Raw genomic sequence first — 23,835 nt, 5'->3', positions numbered from 1 at the left:
AGTGTGAGAGAGGAGAAGGCAAGAGAGGGGAGAGGGCGAGAGAGAGAACGAGAGTGAGGGGGAGAGAGTGGGATAAAGAGGAGAGAGAAAGAGAGGGCAAGAAAAATAGGAAATTGGGGAGAGGAGAGAAAGGGAGGGGGAGAGGGAAAAAGAGGGTGGAGAGGGAAAGAGAGAGGGGGAGAAAGTGTGGGATAGAGCGAGGGAAGGAGAAAGGGGGGAGAGCGAGGGGGAGAGAGCGAGCGAGCGGGTGAAGGGGAGAGAGAGGGAGGGGGAGAGGGCGAGAAAGCGCGAGAGAGCGGGATAGAGAGGGGAGAGAAAAAGGGGAAAGAGAGAACGCAAGTGAAATAGGAAATAGAGGCAAGAGAGTAGGGGAAGAAAGAGGGGGAGAGATGAGAGAAAGAGGGGGAAAGAGAGAGAGAGGGGGGAAAGAAAGAGAGGGGGAGAGGGAACGAGAGAGGGGGATAGGGAACGAGAGAGGGGGAGATGGACAGAGAAAGAGGGGAGAGAAAGTAGGCAAGGGGGGAGAGAGAGTAGGCGAGAAGGGGGAGAGAAAAAGTGAGAGGGAAAGAGCGAGGGGGAGAGGGCGAGCGGGAGAGAGATCGAGGAGGGGGAGAGCAGGAGAGGGGGAGGGAGATCGAGAGGGGGAGAGAGAACGAAAGAAGGCTCGAGAAATAGAGGAGGGCGAGAGAGAGACAGCGAGGGGGAGAGAGCAGGTGGAGAGAGCGGGATAGAGAGGGGAAAGAAACAGAGGGCAAGTGAAATAGGAAATTGGGGAGAGGGAAAGAGAGTGGGGCAGAGGGAAAGAGGGGAGAGAGAGAGGGGGAGAGAGGGCGCGAGGGAGCGCAAGAGGGGCGCGAGAGGGAGAGGTTGCGAGAGAGGGAGAGGGGGCGAGGGAGGGAGAGGGGCCGAGAGAGGGAGAGGGCAAGAAAAATAGAGGAGAGAGAGAGGGGGAGAGGGAGAGAGAAGGGAGAGATAGAAAGAGTGCAAGATAAATAGAGGAGAGAGGGGGAGAGAGTGGAAAAACATACCCACCTGTACATTAATATGGGAATGGTTCAATCAAAGCAACAGGTTGCTGTTCATTTATTCATCAGCACATAAATACAATCCCCAAAGTCTAACGAACTAGATCATGAATAATGCGGATTAGTGGAGGGAGGGAAAGACTAGGGCAATATTGTGCCTGATAAGTATGGCAATAAACCTGGGTAAACAGGAAGCAGAAGTGCTCTCCTCCTGCCTTAATCCCTGTCCATCGGTATTATATTAACAGACAACCAGAGGACTGTTAGTTATTTATGCACAGCCACCGCAGCACTCGCGGTATTCAGAGGAGTTCAGAGCGTTCCCAATCAACGGGTTTTCAATGTGGTTCCAGGGAGATTTGTGCAAATTTGTGCAATTTGCTCTTTATGCGTGAAGAAGCCACTGCAACAATCCAAGGAGGTAGAAAGAGGAAAAGGAGGTGAGTTAGCACACATACAGTGGGGCAAAAAAAGTATTTAGTCAGCCACCAATTGTGCAAGTTCTCCCACTTAAAAAGATGAGAGAGGCCTGTAATTTTCATCATAGGAACACTTAAACTATGCCAGACAAAATGAGAAAAAAAATCCCGAAAATCACATTGTAGGATTTTTTATGAATTTATTTGCAAATTATGGTGGAAAATAAGTATTTGGTCAATAACAAAAGTTTATCTCAATACTTTGTTATATACCCTTTGTTGGCAATGACAGAGGTCAAACGTTTTCTGTAAGTCTTCACAAGGTTTTCACACACTGTTGCTGGTATTTTGGCCCATTCCTCCATGCAGATCTCCTCTAGAGCAGTGATGTTTTGGGGCTGTTGCTGGGCAACACGGACTTTCAACTCCCTCCAAAGATTTTCTATGGGGTTGAGATCTGGAGACTGGCTAGGCCACTCCAGGACCTTGAAATGCTTCTTACGAAGCCACTCCTTCGTTGCCCGGGTGGTGTGTTTGGGATCATTGTCATGCTGAAAGACCCAGCCACGTTTCATCTTCAATGCCCTTGCTGATGGAAGGAGGTTTTCACTCAAAATCTCACGATACATGGCCCCATTCATTCTTTCCTTTACACGGATCAGTCGTCCTGGTCCCTTTGCAGAAAAACAGCCCCAAAGCATGATGTTTCCACCCCCATGCTTCACAGTAGGTATGGTGTTCTTTGGATGCAACTCAGCATTCTTTGTCCTCCAAACACGACGAGTTGAGTTTTTACCAAAAAGTTCTATTTTGGTTTCATCTGACCATATGACATTCTCCCAATCTTCTTCTGGATCATCCAAATGCTCTCTAGGAAACTTCAGACGGGCCTGGACATGTACTGGCTTAAGCAGGGGGACACGTCTGGCACTGCAGGATTTGAGTCCCTGGCGGCGTAGTGTGTTACTGATGGTAGGCTTTGTTACTTTGGTCCCAGCTCTCTGCAGGTCATTCACTTCACCCCCCGTGTGGTTCTGGGATTTTTGCTCACCATTCTTGTGATCATTTTGACCCCACGGGGTGAGATCTTGCGTGGAGCCCCAGATCGAGGGAGATTATCAGTGGTCTTGTATGTCTTCCATTTCCTAATAATTGCTCCCACAGTTGATTTCTTCAAACCAAGCTGCTTACCTATTGCAGATTCAGTCTTCCCAGCCTGGTGCAGGTCTACAATTTTGTTTCTGGTGTCCTCTTTGGTCTTGGCCATAGTGGAGTTTGGAGTGTGACTGTTTGAGGTTGTGGACAGGTGTCTTTTATACTGATAACAAGTTCAAACAGGTGCCATTAATACAGGTAACGAGTGGAGGACAGAGGAGCCTCTTAAAGAAGAAGTTACAGGTCTGTGAGAGCCAGAAATCTTGCTTGTTTGTAGGTGACCAAATACTTATTTTCCACCATAATTTGCAAATAAATTCATTAAATATCCTACAATGTGATTTTCTGGATTTTTTTTCTCATTTTGTCTGTCATAGTTGAAGTGTACCTATGATGAAAATTACAGGCCTCTCTGATCTTTTTAAGTGGGAGAACTTGCACAATTGGTGGCTGACTAAATACTTTTTTGCCCCACTGTACCTGTATTTCACCACATCCAAGAATTGGGCCCTGTTTAAAATGTAGTTTGTGTATGGGGTAACTGAGGAGAGTATATTTATTCCTTGTTGTAGTAATAAGGGCTGGCTAATTATCTCCCACTCAATTACAGATATCGATCCCTGGGACTTGGCTCCCACTCTTGGAATTACACTAATGGTCCGGGCCCCTCCAACATACACTCGGAAATTCTACCAGCTGCCAAGCAGGATCACAGTAGCAGGGGTGCAGAGATGTGTGAGAGGGGAGCACTAGACAAGCTCTGCTCCAGCCCACATAATATCTATCGATGCCCTCGGCGGAAACCATACAATCAGGTCAAAGGCGCTTATGGAGATAATCTAAACAATTATCAAGATAACGATATGGAGATAATCTAAACAATTATCAAGATAACGATATGGAGATAATCTAAACAATTATCAAGATAACGATATGGAGATAATCTAAACAATTATCAAGATAACGATATGGAGATAATCTAAACAATTATCAAGATAACGATATGGAGATAATCTAAACAATTATCAAGATAACGATATGGAAGTTGGAGGAAGATAAATGTTGCACTTGCTTTTGGTCAAATTCCTGTGGTAGCGCCTCTGCTTGACAACGTTTTCTCACGTTGAGAGTACTATGAAATGTGATGCGGGTTAAAAGATCAGTAGTGTTTGAATTGTGTATGAGTAGAGTATATATGAAATGAACGTCTAACACATTGATATTAGAAATACAACATTTTGGCCATGCACTAACTACATACAACAGCAACCACCAAACTGAACAGAGACAATCCTGATGGGATGATTTTCAGAAACCAATTTCTCCTGCAACTTTGCTCGTTGTTTGCAGTAACTTCTTTGTTGTTGTAATATCCCAAAACAGACGTGGCTGTTTCGTCAAATAAGGATATCTAGCTTTAAAAAGGACACATCTTGTGTTTCCAGATACAAACCAGGCAGTAAGAGAAAAATTCCTTTCATAACTATGTAAACTTGTGTAAATGAACTTTTTGATGAGTTCTAATTGTAATGCCATGCCAGTATCTAATGGTGGTGAAGCAAGTGCTCACTAAGCAGTAATGGTATAGGGCAGGCTGCTGCCACACAATGACTTTGACACAAGGCTCTTGTCCTCTTCTAAGTGGGATGTCCCACTGAGGTGCCAGCCTCAATCACTCTTTAAGCAGCATATAACAAGGGCTGAAAAGGAAAGTGCAGCAGTTTATGCCAAAGCAGTTTGTGGCAAAGTGGCAGGGGGATGTGAGAGGACTACAACACTGATGTGCTGCTCTACCGACCGGTCCTGAATGACCGTGTTAATGCACACTAAGTCATTCTAGTTTTCTACCCTAGGGCCCATGCTGGAAAGTTGAGTCCGACATTAATTTATTTGGCATCTGATCTGCAGAGATTATAGATTATTATAATAATAAAAATAATATAGATTATATTTATAATAAAGATAATAATAATAATAATAATATAGATTATTATAATACTAAAAATAATATAGATCATAATATAGATGATAAAGATAGATAATAATAATATAGATATTAATGATAATACTAATAGATAATAATAATATTATAAATAATAATAATAATATAAATAATCAAGAAGTAGGATATAGGTTGAGGCCTCTGTTTTGTCCTCCGACCACTCACACCAATGATACCATCATAAACTCAGCAAAAAAAGAAACGTCTGTTTTTCAGTACCCTGTCTTTCAAAGATAATTTGTAAAAATCAAAATAACTTCACAGATCTTCATTGTAAAGGGTTTAAACACTGTTTCCATGCTTGTTCAATGAACCATAAAAAATTAATAAACATGCACATGTGGAACGGTCGTTAAGATACTAACAGCTTACAGACGGTAGGCAATTAAGGTCACAGTTATGAAAACTTAGGACACTAAAGATGCCTTTCTACTGACTCTGAAAAACATCAAAAGAAAGATGCCCAGGGTCCCTGCTTATCTGCGTGAATGTGCCTTAGGCATGCTGAAAAGAGGCATGAGGACTGCAGATGTGTATAGAGCAATAAATTGCAATGTCCGTACTGTGAGACGTCTAACATGGAACCCGAACCGGCTGAATGCGTGCGCCATCGTGCATACATTTATTTTGTCCCCTACACCAAAATGCCATCACGACACGCAGGTTAAAATGTCAAAAACTCTGAAGCAATTACATTATTTTGGGAACAGGTCAAAAAGCATTAAACATTCATGTAAATTTAGCTAGCTAGCTTGCTAGCTAATTTGTCCTATTTAGCTAGCGTGCTGTTACTGGCTAATTTGTCCTGGGATGTAAACATTGAGTTGTTATTTTACCTGAAATGCACAAGGTCCTCTACTCCAACAGTTAATCCACACATAAAACGGTCAACCGAATCGTTTCCAGTCATCACTCCTCCTTCTAGGCTTTTTCTTCTCTTGACATTATATTGCGATTGGCAACTTTCATAAATTAGGTGCATTACCGCCACTGACCTCGTTGGTCTTTCAGTCACGCATGTGGGTATAACCAATGAGGAGATGGCACGTGGGTACCCGCTTCTATAAACCAATGAGGAGATGGGGGAGGCAGGACTTGCAGCGTGATCTGCGTCACAAATAGAACGGACTTCTATTTTAGCCCCTGGCAACGCAGACGCTCGTTGCTCACAAGCGCGAGCAGTGTGGGTGCAATAATTTAATAATATAGATTTCTAAATGTATTTTGCAACGCTCACGCACGTGACGCGAGCAGTGTAGTCAGCCTGTAAGACAGCACTACAGGGAGACAGGACAGACAGCTGATTGACCTCGCAGTGCCAGACCACGTGTAACAACACCTGCACTGGATCGGTACAGCCGAACATCACACCTACAGGATGGCAACAACAACAACTGCCCGAGTTACACCAGGAACGCACAATCTTTCCATCAGTGCTCAGACTGTCCGCATTAGGCTGAGAGAGGCTAGACTGAGGGTTTGTAGGCCTGTTGTAAGGAGTTCCTTACCCGGCAACAGCCTATGGGCACAAACTCACTGTCGCTGGACCAGACAGGACTGGAAAAAAGTGTTCTTCACTGACGTTTTTTTTGCTGAGTTTAATAGACAAAAACGTTTATGGGGGACTGGTATGATCTGTTAAATAATCCAAATGCTAAATAATTTGAACTGAAGTTAGTTTAAAGCACATTGACCGTACACCTAATTTCTTCAACAGCCTTGTTTTCAAAGCCACCATTCCATAAACATCCTGTCACTTGTCAGTGGCTCTGATTTTCTACCACTGCTCTTCCGATTTGTGCCGGTCGAGCCGCGGAGCTTAGAGCAAAAGGGCTGTGAATGTTTTTTTATTGCCTCCATGATCAGGCAGGCCTGAGGGCCAATAACTGCATTCCCAGAACAGAGCTGGGGAAACTGGGCTAGAGCTTGGGAGGGGTGCCCGGGACCTTCTGACGACTCAATTACAGGCTGAACTGACCCTCTTCACTGATCCTTGAGGAAGACAAGGTGGGGGATGGGAGGACGTCTGGAGAGAGGTTGAGAGCCTCTGACACAGAATGCAGCCCATGGACACCCTCGGGGGAGACAGAGTTGACATCCATCTATACATTTGGGCGTGGTGGTTGTGTTCACAGTTGTTCATAGTTGACTGGTGCAAGTGTTACGGGCTGTTTATTTACTGTATGAAAATAGACCGCAGTCTAAAGTTTGTGGTTTTCTCTTGTTTTGCTACTGGGGTTGTTGAATAGTCCAAATCTGATGATGTCATTAAAGATTATTTTCAATTAAATTTCCATTGTAATATTTAAATAATGGAGTTGACTAAAAAACCACATAGCAAATTACATAAAATAAATAGGTTGTTGATGTTGAACTTTATCATCTAGCCTAATTATAAGCCTGGTCGCCAGTCTCTGTTTAGTGCTAACATTCCAGTCTATGTACTCCGTGTCATGTGCCAAAAATGTTTAGCATGACAGGAGTGGAATGCACATAAGCAGTGCATTATCGCTTAACAAATAAATTCCTGTCTTCTTTAGCGAGGCCTGCATTGAACACCCTCACAACAATGGCATGCTAAAACCCGAATCATTAGATTCATTCTCACATTTCAATACTCGCCTGCTGCTTCTTGACTTGATGTACTGCTCGATTATTTTCAAGGAAGAATTTATTACCTGAAAACAGCTCTCTGGGCTAGTGGTGTTTTCTGACAGCCCAATCATTTCAGTTCCAGAGCAGTGTTGATCAGCTCTGAGGCTTTGCAGATGGTGGTCAGCAATGGGGAGTGTGCCTTTCCAGCTGTGTGAGTGAAATGTGTGTTTTTGTGTGTTTAATAAATAAAACCGCTGAACAACACCCAGCATGACCCTCTCAGCCTTCTCTTTAGAAAGTCAGATGACTGCCTTATAATGACGCAAACCTACAAACTCGACAGAGGTAAATAACACCAAGCTCCAACCCTAAAAAACAAGAGATTGCACTGCCAAAAAAGATCTGGCAAGGCCATGGTTCCATTTAGTTATCCCAGAAGACAGTTCAATAAAAGTGCTGTTGAACGTCGTTACTTCCTCCATCCGGCCAAAACTGATAGACAGCCAACCAGTCACAGTGGCTGAATAAACAGAAACATCCTATTAAAACAAAATTAGTTCGCAACCTGCCCAGTGATGCAACCAAATCCCAGTTCTCTAAAAGCACTTAATGAACAGAAAGGGACTCCACCGTCACACTGAGTGGGTGCTGTGGCCCATAGAAAGACCAGACGCCTCAATGTGATGGTAACTCCACGGAGAAAAAAACAACTCTCTACTTTGAGAGCTCAGCTCCCTTATAGTCATTAACTGTATCTTTGAACACATTATCTTCATTCTTTTAACAATTAGCTTAGTAGATCTGCTTCCAACAGACTTCCAACATGGCGCGGTTGTCAGGTGATTTGTGACGCAACTGCAAGCCCTCTATATCTGCTTCACAAAGTAATATTAAGAGCAAACATAAATAAACACATCAGCGTACCACTACACAACAGCCAAAGCTGAACCCAAAGCATAGAGCAAGAATTGAGTTTGGTGTCTGCTGTTGGCGCCCAGTAAGAGAGACGGAGAGCACGAGCAGACAAAGCCGGCACCTGGAGCATAGTACAGGCCGAAGGGCATGCATGTCAAACCGTACACTCCATGACCTCAAGGAAGGGCAACAGTGGAAAGGTTTTCTAACACGGGCCGGGGGGCAGGGTGATGTATAATCTTGGTCAACCCAGAAGTAAAATCTTGCGTCATTGGGTCAGATGTGTGCTTAACTTCTGGGTCTATACGTGTTAGAAATTGAGAGTTCCAGCAGTTTACAAAGTCTCCACCCTCGCAAAAGGAAACTGAGCCAAACCCCCCTCCCCTTCTGATCCGTGTGGGCAAACGCACAAAGTACTCGAAGCGAAGACGTTTAACTTCTTGTTAATATGGGGGCGCTGTTTTCACTTTGTAAAAATTCGTTCCCAAATTAAACTGCCTCGTACTCAATTCTTGCTCGTACAATATGCATATTATTATTACTATTGGATAGAAAACACTCTCTAGTTTCTAAAACCGTTTGAATTATATCTGTGAGTAAAACAGAACTCAAGTTGCAGCTAACTTCCTGTCAGGAAGTGAGAAATCTGAAATCGGGCACTCTGTTCCAGGGTCAGTTTATTAATTTGCATGTAATCTATGAGTCGACATGCACTGCATACGATTTCCCCTAGATGTCAGTAAGCAGTGAGAATTGGAATGGGGTTGCTAGGTAGATCTGAGGCCATATAAAGGCTCTTGGAACGTCGGGTGCACTCTTTTCAACGTTCGTCATGGCGCAAGACAGACCTCAGGATGGCATTCTGAAAAGCTCTCGTCATAGGCCTTAGATATATCCGGCTCTGATTTTATTCGATATAGGTGTTAAAAACATCATAATGTAGTTATTTTAAACCGAGTTATATCAGTTTATATCAGTATATTGCGATTTTCGGAATTTTCTTTGTGCTGCGTTATGAAGAGTTGGACACGTCTGGGCCACATAGCTAATGTTTGCTGCTAATTCCTAAGTTGAAGACGACAATCTACAACCGAGCAACGATGATTCTGGACAAAGGACAACTTGCACAAGATTCTGATGGAAGCTCATCAAAAAGTAAGAACTATTTATGATGTTAATTCGTTGTTCTGTTGAAAAATGTTACACTACTATTCCGCCATTAATTTTGGTGCGGTCTCGCTTTAACGCACGCTGTATGTCGTAGTAACGTTAATTTTAAAAATCTAACACAGCGGTTGCATTAAGAACTAATGTATCTTTCATTTGCTGTCCAACCTGTATTTTTTTGTCAAGTTTATGATTAGTTATTGATTAGATTAGGTGCCTCTCCCAAGATTTCTCCCGACATTTTGTTGGCAGCTTGGCTACTATTCTCATTGTATAACCACGATTTGTGCCGCTAAATATGCACATTTTCGAACAAACAATATATGTATTGTGTAATATGATGTTATAGGACTGTCATCTGATGAAGTTTTGAGAAGGTTAGTGAAAAATGTAATATCTTTTGCTGGTTTATTCGCTATCGCTAACGTGCATGAATCAATGCTGCTGTGTGGTTGGCTATTGTAGTAAGCTAATATAATGCTATATTGTGTTTTCGCTGTAAAACACTTAAAGAATCTGAAATATTGGCTGGATTCACAAGATCTTTGTCTTTCATTTGCTGTACGCTGTGTATTTTTCATAAATGTTTTATGATGAGTATTTAGGTAATTCACGTTGCTCTCTGTAGTTATTCTAGTTGCTTTGGTGAGAGTTGTGATGGTGGCTGCAATGTAAAACTATGATTTATACCTGAAATATGCACATTTTTCGAACAAAACATATGCTATACAATAAATATGTTATCAGACTGTCATCTGATGAAGTTGTTTCTTGGTTAGTGACTATTTATATCTTTATTTGGTCGAATTTGTGATAGCTACCTATGCAGGAAAAAAATGGTGGGAAAAAAGTTGTGTCTTTTGCTATGGTGGTTAGCTAATAGAAATACATATTGTGTCTTCCCTGTAAAACATTTTAAAAATCAGAAATGATGGCTGGATTCACAAGATGTGTATCTTTCATTTGGTGTCTTGGACTTGTGATTTCATGAACATTTTATTATATGATATCCCTGTGGCTTTAGGCTAGGCTATGCTAGTCAGCTTTTTTGATGGGGGGGATCCCGGATCCGGGTTTGTGACTCGTTTAAGCACCGCATTCACCCAATCCTGAAAAGTCTATATAACGAGTGACGAAAACCCAAAGACTGGAACTACTGCAGCTCGTTATCTCATGCATCCCATTCAGTCTCGGCAGATTAGGTGATGTATGACTCAGGGTGTTGGGGGAGAAATCAATGTCTCAACGGCTGAACTGAAGAGATGGGTTTGGACCACTGAGGTGAGACAAGGGTTTGTTGAGACGAGGGGTCATTCAAGCTTACCTTTGTGGTTGATGCTACGGATGCTCTGCTTGCTTTGGATGTCCCAGTCGTATGGTCTCGTCGTGGGAGCCCGAGAGGAGGAGAGTGCCGTCCATAGACACAGACAGACAGGTCACTAGCTTCCTGTGGAGGGTTGAGTGGAAAGGGAGATCACCACTTAATAAAATAGGTTTCTCAAACATCATGTTTGGGGATCAACATTTGTCTAAGCTTTTTCATTATTAACCAAGTAAATAATGGATGTAATCTAGAGTCACACAAAATCTCAATTTCAGCAAGTGCGTTATATCAGATGTTTTATTTCTCCAGTTCTGATCGGATACTTTCTCCTGATTTCTTAAATGCTATTGTTAGTTTCCTTACAAATGACATGTGTCTCTAGGCTTTAGTCCAGTTACATCACAAGGGAGGACAAAAGCCATTGCTGGAAGAAAAAAACCTAGCATTTCAAATCAAATCAAAATCACATCAAATGTATTTGTCACATACACATGGTTAGCAGATGTTAATGCGAGTGTAGTGAACCTGTTTTCTTACAGCAGAGTTTCAGCATTGTTATCTTGCTTCTGTTCACACATTACAGACAACCTAATTACCATGTATGCACATTCCAGGTATGGTACCAAAACAGGGATATACACTATATATACAAAAGTATTTGGACACCCCTTCAAATTAGTGGATTCGACTATTTCAGCCACACCCGTTGCTGATGTGTATAAAACCGAGCACACAGCCATGCAATCTCCATAGACAAACATTGGCAGTAGAATGGTATTACTGAAGAGCTCAGTGACTTTCAACGTGGCACCGTCATAGGATGCCAGCCACCTTTCCAACAAGTCAGTTTGTCAAATTTCTGCCCTGCTAGAGCTGTCCCGGTCAACTGTAAGTGCTGTTATTGTGAAATGGCAACGTCTAGGAGAAACAACATCTCAGCCGCGAAGTGGTAGGTCACACAAGCTCCCAAAATGGGACAAACAAGTGCTGAAGCCAGTAGCGCATAAAAATATGTCCTTGGTTGCAACACTCACAACCGAGTTCCAAACTACCTCTGGAAGTAACGCCAGCACAAGAACTATTGGGAACTGTCGGGAGCTTGAAGAAATTTCCATGGCCGAGCAGCCTCACACAAGCCTAAGACCACCATGCGCAATGCCAAGTGTCGGCTTGCATGGTGTAAAGATTGCCGTCATTGAACTCTGGAGTGATGAATCATGCTTCACCATCTGGCAGTTCGACGGCTGAAGCTGGGTTTGGGTAGATGTCAGGAGAACGCTACCTACCCCAAAGCATAGTGCCAACTGTGAAGTTTGGTGGAGGAGGAATAATGGTCTGGGGCTGTTTTTCATGGTTTGGGCTAGGCCCCTTAGTTCCAGTGAAGGGAAATCTTAATGCTACAGCAAACAATGGCATTCTAGACAATTCTGTACTTCCAACTTTGTGGATGGCCATTTCCTGTTTTGGCATGACAATGCACCCGTGCACAAAGTGAGGTCCATACAGAAATGGTTTGTCGAGATTGGTGTGGAAGAACTTGACTGGCCTGCACAGAGCACTGACCTCAACCCCATCGAAGACCTTTGGGATGAATTGTAACGCCGACTGCAAGCCAGGCCTAATCGCCCAATATCAGTGCCCAACCTCACTAATGCTCTTGTGGCTGAATGGAAGCAAGTCCCCGCAGCAATGTTCCAACATCTAGTGGTAAGCCTTCCCAGAAGAGTGGAGGCTGTTATAGCAGCAAAGGTGAGACCAACTCCATATTAATGCCCATGATTTTGGAATGAGATGTTCGACGAGCAGATGTCCACATACTTTTGATCAAGTAGTGTATTAAGCACCAAACAAGTCAAGTGGCAAAATTAAATTTTGCAGACGCTCTGACTTACAGTAACAATTAGGGTTAAAGCCCCATGAAACAGTCCCTGCCAGTCACTTGAATAGGGCTGTGACGATATTGTAATATCTTTTTCCATGGCAAAAATTAAAACATGGGAAGCACCGACAACCCCACTTGGATTTTCTGCATATATATATTTTTTAATACAGATCTTATTTCGACGCACAAAACCATTCAAACTAATTCAAACTAATCAAACGATGGGTGAAAAAAAACATTGTTTCCCCAAAATATTTGCATAACGTCACAAACCTTCCTGTGGTCATTCGATGGCAGTGGCATTGACATGTTCTTCAAAGAGAGGATGCCGTGATGAGAGAAATAAGGTAGCCTAAGCTACTGAAATCAGGTCGTTTCTTTACAAAATGTTAAATCATGACAGTAGCGTTATTAAAGAGATTGAGTCCAGACAGGCTAATTTAGGAAACTTTCTGAATGTACATATAGGCCTATAGACAGAATCGGTGATCTCACATGCACATCCTTGTATTGTATAAGCACCCGTCAATTCAAAGCCACCAGTGTATGTCAGACACAAGAGCAAATATTTACCCTTTCCTTAAAACGTATAAAACACCTAGGCCTACCTTTCCTGAAAGTAGACTATAAGATAATGAATGAATTGACAACTATGAAGGGGAGAGAGACAGCTATGAAGATGAAATTGCCAATCATTAAAATATAAATAAATACACACAACATGTCCACAGCCTATTTTTCAGCGACGCCGATTATCGAGGGGGAGAGTGTTGGACAGATATTTCAAAATACTGTGAGGAACTATTATAATTTGAATGGATGTTAAAGAAAACTGACATTGTTGACTTACTGTGTGAGGTGAATAAAACAATTACTGAGAAGCCCAGCCGGGCACTTCCCTACATTTGACATTTGCGAGAAGCAGGCCAGGTAGGTCTATTTCTGTGTGCTTGGGGGCTTGTGCTCTGTCAACATTAACAGGACAGAGAAATCAGACACATGCTCATTGCTCACACCGAGCGCGTAAATGATGGTATGGAATAAACCAAAAGCTGTTTCTCACAAGTGTAAGAGGTTGTGAACAATGTTTCCATTTCGAGAATGGTAAATTACTGTAATTAATACATGCATTAACAGAAATGTATGCAACCAAATGACAGGGATTAAGAGTAAATAGTCTGTTTTACAAACGGTAGGCTACCACATGGGCATTCATAAAAGTGCATTGTGGCTGACACTGTAGGCTATAGCCTAGGCTACTATTCTGCAGGGATAGAAGGGCAGCCTTTTTGTTTTCCCTCGCCTAGGGCAGCATATGGGCCAGGACTGGGTCTCATCAATGTTGATTAGTCTAAAGATTAAGAAAATATTCTGTGTGAAATTATACCAGTAGTAGCAAGTAGCAAGCAATGAAAACGGGCATTGTATAAAAGAACGGACAGTTGGAAAGAGGAGATGTAGAATGTTTAATAGACAGATTAAGTTAGCAAAACAATTGCTTATAATCATTAGTAAACACTCCCACTAAAAGGTAAAGTTCATCTACATGAAAACAAAAGTAAATAAATATTTGTTTCCTTAAAATGGTTGTAGTATAGGCCTATTTAAAAACGGGTTTGACGGTTACAGTGCATTCAGAAAGTATTTAGACCCTTTAATATTTTGTTACATTACAGACTTATTATAAAATGTATTACAGATTTTTTCCCCCTCATCAATCTACACACAATATCCCATAAAGACAAAGCGACAAGCCTCAATGTTCTTGAGTGGCCCAGCCATAGCCCGGACTTGAACCCGATCGAGCATCTCTGGAGAGACCTGAAAATAGCTGTGCAGCAATGCTCCCCATCCAACCTGACAGAGCTTGAGAGGATCTGCAGAGAAGAATGGAAGAAACCCCCCAAATCCAGATGTCAAGCTTGTAGCATCATACCCAAGAAGACCCAAGGCTGTAATCGCTGACAAAGGTACTTCAACAAAGTACTGAGTAAAGGATCTGAACAAATATAGTACCAGTCAAAAGTCTGGACACACCTACTCATTGCAGTATTTTTTATTTTATTTTTTACTATTTTCTACATTGAAGAATAATAGGGAAGACACCAACTATGAAATAACACATATGGAATCATGTAGTAACAAAAAATAACTGTTAAACAAATCAAAATATATTATATATTTGCGATTCTTCAAAGTCAAATAAAATGTTATTGGTCACATACACATGGTTAGCAGATGTTATTGCGAATGTAGCGAAATGCTTGTGCTTCTAGTTCTGACAGTGCAGCAATATCTAACAAGTCATCTAACAATTCCACAACAACTACCTAACACACACAAATCTAAGTAAAGGGATGAAATAAGAATATGTACATATAAATATATGGATGGGCCATGACCGACCGGCATAGACGAGATGCAAAAGATGGTATAAAATACAGTATATACATACGGGATGAGTAATTTAAGAAACATGATTTATTACATCATTATTAAAGTGGCATTAATAAAGTGACTAGTGATCCATTTGTTAGAGTGTCTAATGATTTCAAGTCTGTATGTAGGCAGCAGCCTCTCTGTGTTAGTGATGGCTGTTTAACAGTCTGATGGCCTTGATAGAAGCTATTTTTCAGTCTCTTGGTCCCAGCTTTGACGCAACTGTACTGACCTCGCCTTCTGGATGGTAGCGGTGTGAACAGGCAGTGGCTCGGGGGTTGTTGTCCTTGATTATCTTTTTGGCCTTCCTGTGACATCGGGTGCTGTAGGTGTCTTGGAGGGCAGGTAGTTTGCCCCCGGTGATGCGTTGGGCAGACCGCACCACCCTCTGGAGAGCCGTGCGGTTGTGGGCGGTGCAGTTGCCGAACCAGGCAGTGATACAGCCCGACAGGATGCTCTCTATTGTGCATCTGTTAAATTTCTTCAGCCTCCTGAGGTTGAAGAGGCGCTGTTGCGCCTTCTTTACCACACTGTCTGTGTGGGTGGACCATTTCAGTTTGTCCGTGATGTGTATGCCGAGGAACTTAAACCTTTCCACCTTCTCCACTGCTGTCCCGTCGATGTGGATAGGGGGGTGCTCCCTCTGCTGTTTCCTGAAGTCCATGATCATCTCCTTTGTTTTGTTGAATTTTAGTGAGAGGTTGTTTTCCTGACACCACACTCCGAGTGCCCTCACCTCCTCCCTATTGGCTGTCTAGTCGTTGTTGGTGATCAAGCCTACAACTTTTGTGTCGTCTGCAAACTTGATGATCAAGTTGGAGGCGTGCATGGCCATGCAGTCATGGTTAGCCACCCTTTGCCTTGATGACAGCTTTAACTTCTTCTCTGCAGATCCTCTCAAGCTCTGTCAGGTTGGATGGGGAGCATCGCTGCACAGCTATTTTCAGATCTCTCCAGTAGTTCGATCCGGTTCAAGTCCAGACTCTGGCTGGGCCATTCAAGGACATTCAGAGACTTGTCCCGAAACCACTTCTGCGTTGTATTGGCTGTGTGCTTAGAGACGTTGTCCTGCTGGAAGGTGAACCTTCGCCACAGTCTGAGGTCCTGAGCGCTCTGGAGTAGGTTTTCATCAAAAATCTCTCTGTAGTTTGCTCAGTTCATCTTTCCCCTCTGAGTCTCCCAGCCCTTGCCGGTAAAAAAAATCCCCACAGCATGATGCTGCCACCTGGATGGTGCCAGGTTTCCTCCAGACATGACACTTGGCTTTCAGGCAAAAGAGTTCAATCAGACCAGAGAATCTTGTTTCTCATGGTCTGAGAGTCCTTTAGGTGCCTTTTGGGAAACTCCAAGCGGCTGTCATGTGCCTTTTACTGAAGAGAGGCTTCTGTCTGGCCTCTCTACCATAAAGGCCTGATTGGTGGAGTGCTGCAGAGACGGTTGTCCTTCTGGAAGGTTCTCCCATCTCCACAGAGGAACTACGGAGCTCTGTCAGAGTGACCATCGGGTTATTGGTCACTCCCTAAGCAAGGAACCTCTCCCCCGATTGCTCAGTTTGGCCGGGCGGCCAGCTCTAGGAAGAGTCTTGGTGGTTCAAAACTTCTTCCATTTAAGAATGATGGAGGCCACTGTGTTCTTGGGGACCTTCAATGCTGCAGACATTTTTGGTACCCTTCCCCAGATCTGTACCTCGACACAATCCTGTCTCGGCGCTCTACGGACAATTCCTTCAACCTCATGGCTTGGTTTTTGCTCTGACATGCACTGTCAACTGTGGGACCTTATATAGGCGTGTGTGCCTTTCAAAATCATGTCCAATCAATTTAATTTACCACAGGTGGAATCCAATCAAGTTGTAGAAAAATCCCAAGGATGATCAATGGAAACAGGAAGCACCTGAGCTCAATTTCGAGTCTCATAGCAAAGGGTCGGAATACTTATATAAATAAGGTATCCGATTATTTTTAATACATTTGCAAACATTTCTAAAAACTTATTTTCACTTCTTCGTTATGGGGTATTGCGTGTAGATTGACGAGGAAAAATAATTAATCTATTTTAGAATAAGGCTGTAATGTAACAAAATATGGAAAAAGTCAAGGGGTCTGAATACTTTCCGAATGCACTGTATATGCCAAGAAGTATGCTTTGTAATGGTTTGTAACTTAAGCTTCATGCTTTGTATGTGAATCCATTCATTGTACAATGTTAATGAAATATCTGCCTTTGATAAATACAATTCTCAGACCAATTCTTGCTAGTCAACGTCAACTCATTGCCTAATCCTTGCTTGTAAATTGAAATGATCTTTATGGAGTCATATAACAATTTGCCTATTAAAATGCTTGTCTTATTACGAGTCGCATGTGATGTATATATAATATACTGTATATCAAACATATACACATATCAAATATTACTACACTACAATGCCAGGATAGTGCCTTCGATTCCCAGGACCACCCATATGTAAAATGTATGCCGCATGACTAAGTTCGCTTTGGAAAAAAGTGTCTGCTAAATGGCATATATTAAATAGAAGAGCCCTTGAAGGCAGCCCACCTGTGTCCTTTGAAAACCTGGTTACCCTCGTTGTCCGACTGGAATGTCTTATCCCGACTTAGGCTCTGCAGATCAGAAGAAAGAAGTCAACAGAAGTTCATCAGCAAACATCAAACTTCTGATAGTTGTTTTTCATTCCCAGAGCTAATTAGCTTGCGTCTCAGGTACACTCACTAACATGTTCCCCCCTCTCCTCTATTAAGTTGGCAGGGAATTTGTGGCCCTGTCCAGCCTCTTAATGGTTTGATGGATTGACTTAATTGCTTTAATTAGGGATGCGTTTGCATCAGACATGCAGCAAGGAAGGGAGGACTGGACACCGCTGGACTTGACTATGACCAACTCTAATCATTACATCACTTCTATACTGCCTATTTTGAGGGCACTCAATTAAACATGACAAGTGGACTTGAAAGGGATTTGGTTAATAGTTAATAATTTTGTCTGTGTAGAAGCCTGGCCTGGGCTTGATACTCTGGCCAGAACACTGAAATTCAAATCATTAAGGGAAGGTTTGAGTGGGAGGGAAGCATCGTGTATCATTTCACACCACTCCATTAACTCAAATGTTGGAAGTGGAATGAAAAATACAGTAATTAGTCTAATCCACCACCGATGAAGGATGAAATAAATACAAAATTGTGACATTAGCCTGTTAAAATGTTAAAATCAAGTGCTTAAATCCATGAGGGATGTCCGGAACCATTTAGCAAGAAAATTATGTATTTTCTATGGCAAAAAAGTCTTGTCAGGATTACATTTCAAAACCTTCACACTGCAGGAAAAGGAAACAGCTGGTTGCTGCTGGCTCACAGTGGGGAAGAGAATTCTCAGCCTGTCTGTCTGTCACTAGGCCTATTTATCCAAATGTGACAATTCTGGCCTCACTGTCTCATCTCCTGCTGAACAAGGGGGGAAGTAAACCGCACAACGAACTCAGCTCTCACTCAGAATGCATAAGAACTTCTGCCCAGCTAGGGTATGAAATCCCCATTATTAAACAATGATCCAAAGGCACATTCACAGTTAAGCTGTCTAGGAAATGAATAACCCTCTCCAAATCGGGTAAACAGCACAATTAGGGGAGCAGGAAAAGACGTGCTGGTGAAGCGTTAATGCCTTTTGGATGCTGACTGTAGAGGTGGCAGTTTCAATATTATATTCAGAATAACATTTTAAGCTGTATCAGGAGATGTGGTTGCTGCTGTAGGGAAATTATGGTTAATTTATGGGGTTAGTGCATTGTCCAAATACAGTATACAGGTAGTTTTAATACAAAGTGATCCCACTCTTTGTTAAAAATAAACCACAATATGTTCAGATATGCAACAACCCTAATGGATTCAGACAAATTATGTAAAAATGAATACATAAAAAATGAAAAATATCAAACATTTGTGATGGAATCCAGTTGGCCCAAAGTAATAACGCTCACTTTCAAGACAAGCAGTCATTCAGAGTGTCAAGCAATGTTAACCAGAAAGAGGGAAGAGATGTCTTTATCAAAGATGTAAGACGTGCTTCTACACCTGCATTGCTAGCTGTTTGGGGTTTTAGGCTGGGTTTCTGTACAGCACTTCGAGATATTAGCTGATGTACGAAGGGCTATATAAAATAAACTTGATTGATTGATTGATGTACAAACTCATCAATTTAGAGGATTAAACCACAATATCCATTCTCAATCCAAACAAGGAAAGAATGAGATACAGATGATCTGCAATTTCTTTAGAATGAATGACAAAGAATGCGGCATAATGAGGTAGATCATTATAATTTAAGAGCTAGGGGGAAGCCAGAGGGAAGAGGAAATGGTGGAGCAGTAAAAAGCTGTGATTTCACTCACTAGCATCTATAGACTTAACTTTAACCATAGAAAGCAACAATGCAGAGTTAATGTAATTGATTTAATGCAGAGCGGGGCTATAAAAGCTTTCTTCTCTCTCCAATTATCTTAATTATCCAATTGATCTTTAAGATGCAGCATTCCTAAATAACTAAGCTTCTAAAGACTGGTTGGAAGTCCAAGGTGTGCGAGTCAATGGGGTAGCGGCTTGGCTTTCAAAATCTTTAAAGGCCCAATGCAGACGTTTTTATATCAATATCAAATCATTTCCGGGTAACAATTAAGTACCCTACTGTGATAGTTTTCCATAAAAATTGACAAAAATTGCTTTTTAGTTTCTCAAGGAAGAATTTTGCTAAGACTGTCTGGGAGTGGTCTGCGTGGCGAGGGGTGAACTTAAAACTAGCTGTTATTGGCAGAGAGGTTTGGAACTCTTTGTTATTGGTCTATTGCACTGGTGTCAAACTCATTCCACGGGGGGCCGAGTGTCTGCGGGTTTTCGCTCCTCCCTTGTACTTGATTGATGAATTAACATCACTAATTAGTTAGGAACTCCCCACACCTGGTTGTCTAGGGCTTTATTGAAAGGAAAAAACAAAAACCTGCAGACACTAGGCCCTCCGTGGAATGAGTTTGACACCCCTGGTCTATTGACATCACCATGCAGTAAATTGGTTACCAGGCAAGCCGAAACTCCTTCCCATGCAAACAGGATGATTAGAAGGTCCTGTGTACATTGTATTTTCAACCAGCAACTATCAGGAAATAACACTGATACATTTTTTTCAAACTTTCACAATGTTATTTTTCATTATCTGTCGTACAATATGATACAAAACACAGTGAAAACTTAATTTTGGCTGCACTGGGCCTTTAAAGGCAAGCAATAAAGATCTGAGGAACGTTAGCACACAAATAAGATATGATTAGAGATACAGGACCAAAGTAAAGGGGTCGGTAGGCATTAATAAGATAAGTCGAGCAACTCTTGTATCCAAACAGGATCTTGACCAGGGAAATGTTCTATCTCAATAATTACAGCTTGCAACAGGTCTTTTTAGCATACATGAAACATACTTCAATATGAATAAATGAAATTATATGCCGTCTCAGAAATCTTGTCATATCAATGACAATTTCATGACTTTAAGCCATTCTTCCTGAGGTCAAGTCATTCCACTACAACATTAAAAGCAATTATTGCTATACTTATGTAAAATAATTAAAATAACATAAGCGATGTAGTCCCCTGACCAATAGCAGAATATTAGACGAAGTAATCTGCACCGTAGATAAAAAAAATTCTAACAAAAACTAAAGGAGCAGTCTAGATCTATATGACCGTTTCTGTGAATATTGACATGCTCCCTGTCAGACTGACTGACTAACATTAACTTGTTGTTTGTATTAATAACCTGTGAGAGGACTGGAACAATAACCATGAGTCAGTGGTAGAGGGGGGCGTGTATCTGTATCACTCTTTCACAGAAGAGGGCTTTTCTCCACTCAAACCTGATGCTTCTGGGATATTGTTTGTTTGGCCATACATCCAAGTGCCACCCACAACATTTCCAGCGTCGTGGATTTGGGGGGGGGGGGGGGGGGGGTGTACACAATTACAGATGACGAGTAAGGAGTTTGAAAAACTGAAATGTGCGAGTTTTAATTATCGATACATGGAGCAGTGAGACTCGGTCATTGAAGCACAGATTTGGAGGCACTCGGTCTGACCTTCCTGCAGGACTGTGAGAGGAAGAGAAAGGAGACAGGAAGTGTCTATAATGGGGGGGTGATGCCTACGGGCAACCCGCCTGCACAAGGAGTGACTCACTCCCAGTTTTGTACGACTGCAAGAGCCAGAATGAGGGAAAATCAGGTTTTAAATAGAAATGGGATATTCTAATGAGGGGAGGGGGATCCTTTCTTCTGCAAAAATGTTCCCATTAATTTCTGTCATGTTTAATTGAGTCTTTTCTGCAAGTTTGACCTGACGTGAAACTCATGACAAGTAGAACGGAGAAGAGAGGACAAAGCTTGAACCTCAAACTAAACAACATCCATTGACGTCTTCTCTGATCCAGTTGGTTGTGTCGGTTACATACTCAATTTGGATTAATTCGGTGCAGCTTGACAAACACACATTGTTATGCACGGAAATGTGACTTCCTGGGGCACAAAAGAAGCCCATCCTGCAAATAAACCATAAATCATGCCTAATACAAAAGTCCATCTTGTGTTAAATGATCTGTCAAAGCTGTGGAACAAAGATCCTGGTTAGCATGTTACAGTAAGTCTAGATGCACTAAACCGGGGGGGCTGTGACTCTGAACCATGACAGGTCTCCTTTCTCCTTGAAGAGAAGCTGTCAGAAAGGATCCCACTTGACCAGTGGCAGTTGGTGCCGTTCAAGATTAGGGGGGACCATTTTTTTTTTTAATGAGCATCGCATTATTTCTATTACAGCATATTGGATGAGGGTCATTCATATTCCATTAACCCGTCGCAATGTAACAGACAGGTTTAGGCTACTACATGTTACTAGAATTTGCCCTATATCCATCATGAGGTTGCTACAACCTAGCCTGCAAATGAATGTTTATTACATAGGTGCACAGGTCGAGAGACAAATTGGCGTAATCAAGGTAACAGACAGTAACACATTCAATACCGCCTTGAACACCTTTGCCTGCATCTAGCTGATCTGGAGTGTAATCACACAAAACAAATAGAGTTTCTATTGGACAAATTCAGGTAGGTCCCTCCCGGTTTCATTTCCTCTGCTTTTGTTTAAGAAATGTTTTGCAACAGAATTGTCAGAAAGAATCACCTGCACACACAGTTTACTTTCATAGTAGCCACATACAGCATCATCAGTTTGCTCGTTGTATAATTCCTTCTCACATTTACGCGCTCTCCTCCTCTCACCTTTTCCCTTCGCTTGTGGACTTCAGTGCACAACACAACAGAGGTCTGTGACAAGGTACAAAAACCTCCTCAAGCCAAACCTTCACACCATAACCACTAACCGCTACACAGCCTACATCATTGCCACCATATTAACGTTATAGTCAACAAACTAGAACTTACGCGTTAATAAACCGTCAATTTTTGAAGAAAATAATTTGTTCAAAACTGTTCAAATATTGTCCTTCTCTCTGAGTCAACTAATCACCACACTTTATGCACTGCAGTGCTAGCTAGATGTAGCTTAAACTTTCAATACTAGATTCATTCTCTGATCCATTGATTGGGTAGACAAGATGTTAGTTCAAACTGCAAGAGCTCTGTTGACTTCTGGAGGACGTCCTCAAACCTGTCATAATTACTTTGTGAGTCTAAGGAAGGGGCTGATAAGCATGAGCCTCCTAAGTTTTGTATTGGAGTCAATGAACCCAGAGGAGGACGGAAAATAGCTGTCCTCCGGCTACACCATGGTGCTACCCTAGAGAGTGCTGTTGAGGCTAATGTAGACCATTGCAAAACAGTGTGTTTTGATCAGTTATTTGATGACGTGACTATATTTAGTATAGTTGTATCTAAAAAGGATAACTTTTAATGTTTCACTATTTACATTTTTCTGAAATTCCCTGAAGAGGATGGTCCTCCCCTTCCCCTCTGAGGAGCCTCCACTACACTTGACTAGTCTCATGGGAATGTACAGCAACCAGGAGCCACACAGGGAGAAAATAAGTCCCTCAAGAGGCATGGGATCAGACAACAGTCCCTGTGAAAGACCCCGATTATTTACAACCCAAACACACTGGTCATGCCAGTGACCCCCCCTTTCCCGTTTTCTACAACCTCTCCACCTTTCAGGCCAACAGTGGGGATTCACCCATACAAGGATGGTGCAATGCTTAGAAAGTTAATGGAAAATCAACAGTCGAGTGCTTTTAGAGAATCCCCACTACATGTGCAGAATTACAAATAGTGGTAGATTAACATTTTATTTATATTTTCCCTTTCAACTGAAGAAGTCTTTCTCAGTGGCTTACTGTAAGTTGGAAAACCCAGGGTGAGCCCAAGTAAAGATACTATAGGGATGCTGCAGAGTAGTGTTCTGGAAATGCCCTACCGATCTCCCACCAGATGAAGCTTTGTGCAAGCATAACCTGCCTTGACCTCCCCTGTGCACCAGAGAGATGTGGGCCAGTCCAAACATCAATCCCATTCCCCTCTTCACTAACAAACTTTAGCAGCTCTGTTCCATGCCGGCACTGAGGAGACACATCAAGGTGCTGTCAGCTGATCAGAGGGACACCTCTTACGAAGTTTACTGTATTTTTGTGCGTCACTAGAAATGTACAGGGCTAACTCATAGGGAATTGAGTCAAAGTTGTATTATAAGGCAACTGACACGTGGAGGGGGATTATTTTATTTGTAATGTTCTGAATTTATTTATTTTGTTTGTCAGTTGTGTGTACATGGAAAAAGTGTCCTGATGTGTGCCTTCACCTGTGAAAATTAAATAAAGTTTTCATTAAAATAATTAATAAATTAGGTAAC

General features: G+C 42.1%; 1 pseudogene; it reads right to left on the bottom strand.

The window, feature by feature from the left end:
* Window positions 1–23,835, bottom strand: part of LOC120053950 — a 77,554-nt pseudogene that overhangs the window by 19,707 nt on the left and 34,012 nt on the right.

The sequence above is a fragment of the Salvelinus namaycush genome, chromosome 9 (genome assembly GCF_016432855.1).
Source record: "Salvelinus namaycush isolate Seneca chromosome 9, SaNama_1.0, whole genome shotgun sequence".
Classification (NCBI taxonomy): Eukaryota; Metazoa; Chordata; class Actinopteri; order Salmoniformes; family Salmonidae; genus Salvelinus; species Salvelinus namaycush.
This window is presented reverse-complemented; position numbering and strand designations above follow the sequence as displayed.